Raw genomic sequence first — 1,618 nt, forward strand, 5'->3', positions numbered from 1 at the left:
CAGCAAATGTCATGATTTTTATCAGAGTCAATATCTTCGTCTAGCACACGATCTCACCTCTGGCTGTTCTTCAGGAAATAAGAACTTACCTGAAATTCATTATTTCTTCTGCTTAATCACTTTTTGATTGCTTTAAGAAAAGTCCAAGTCTAACTCTTGGTTTGTTCTACAGCCAAATGCTTTCGAAGGCGATGCTGTAATTATTTGATTTGTGTAGAACTAAGATTGGAGTTGTTCTGTAAAGCAGGGAAAATACTTTGTCTGCAGTGCTGCTCAGCTCTGCCTTCACAACCCAATTTAACAACTAATCTGAACATTCTAATTTTTTTCTTACTATGGATAAAATTTCGTGTGATTTGAAATCACTGCAAGATTTGTGTGGATTTCCTTTGCTCCCTGACCACTGATCCCTTTATAGGGAAAAAAATTATATCTTTGATAAAAATTTCTTTGATAAAGCACTCCCATACAGAATTGGATGTCAGAAGTGACTCGTGACTTGGACAGTCATGTATTGGGGAGACTTTGTATTATGTTAAGAAACTAGTTAGTACTGAAGTGAGGTTATTTCTCTGGCTGATATTTTTGTCTTGTGCAGCGAATGAGTGACATTTTAATACAGGGTCAGTATTCCATAATGAATGCTTTCAGTAGGAGTCCACTCTCCCATTAATTACATCGGAAGTGCCTTGAAAGTACCACAAACAAGATCAACTTTAAAATTGTAGATTTCAGAAAAGTAAAAACATATATTACAGTATCCTGTTCCTTTATTAATTACTACATTTCCATAAAAACTAAATTAAAAATAGATGCTTTTAGAGGCAGTTGTTCAGATTTTGAATCCTGAGAATGCATTGGTTGTTTGTTGGGTTTTTTTTTCCCTCTTCTGTCCATTGCCTTCTTGTTTTCCTCCCAGGTGCCTTCTGTTTTGTTTGCTCCAAGCCATCTCATGTCTCTTCTGACACTCGGGATCAACTCTGCCATGGTGCTCGACTGTGGATATAAAGAAAGCTTGGTGCTGCCTGTATCCTTTCCTAATGCAGAATGAAAGCTTTCAGCAAGAAGGTTGTGATGAAAAGCTGGTGTACAGACATGGAGTGTGACTGGATCAGCTGATCCAGCTTTTGTTTCTAAGATGTCAGAACCTGGGGAATGTCACAGCTGCCATGTGAAGTCTGTGTCCTGTAAAGCTTGGGAAAGGCGTTACGGGGCTCCAAGGTTGATTTGTAGCTCCATGGTTTGTACAGTAGTAGTTAGTTTTGGAGAAGGACAGCAAGTGCAGGAAAATGTGGATGAGAAACAGCGTTCAGTTCCAGCAGGCTGGAAGCTCCTGTGAGAAAAAGAGAATTTCCTGATCTTGGTGCAGATTTATGAGGGAACTCCAATTCTGAGCTGCTGGGGTTCTCTGCCTTTGGGAGGAAAAGCCATCCACAGGTAAGTTTGCAGCTACGTGTCCCTGCTTATGGCAATCCAATCTCCTTCAGTCTAGATTTAAGAGTGTAGCTGAAGTGAGTGAATGGTGTATGATAAGCATAAGATGGGGAGCAATCATGTGTCGCTGGCTGTCTTGACCTGACTTAATTTGCCCTGTTTCAGGGAGCTGGAATACCGGCTG

At 40.2% G+C, this 1,618-nt stretch overlaps 1 long non-coding RNA gene across 1 annotated transcript; it reads left to right on the top strand.

The window, feature by feature from the left end:
• Window positions 1-882: 882 nt before the first annotated feature.
• On the top strand, window positions 883-1,618 carry LOC122192161. Its single transcript, XR_006182555.1, has 3 exons — window positions 883-1,027; window positions 1,370-1,437; window positions 1,600-1,618. It is a non-coding gene; the product is annotated as an uncharacterized LOC122192161 (long non-coding RNA).

The sequence above is a fragment of the Lagopus leucura genome, unplaced genomic scaffold (assembly GCF_019238085.1).
Source record: "Lagopus leucura isolate 7727_CA_CO unplaced genomic scaffold, USGS_WTPT01 43144-0_obj-0_obj, whole genome shotgun sequence".
In the NCBI taxonomy this organism is placed as follows: Eukaryota; Metazoa; Chordata; class Aves; order Galliformes; family Phasianidae; genus Lagopus; species Lagopus leucura.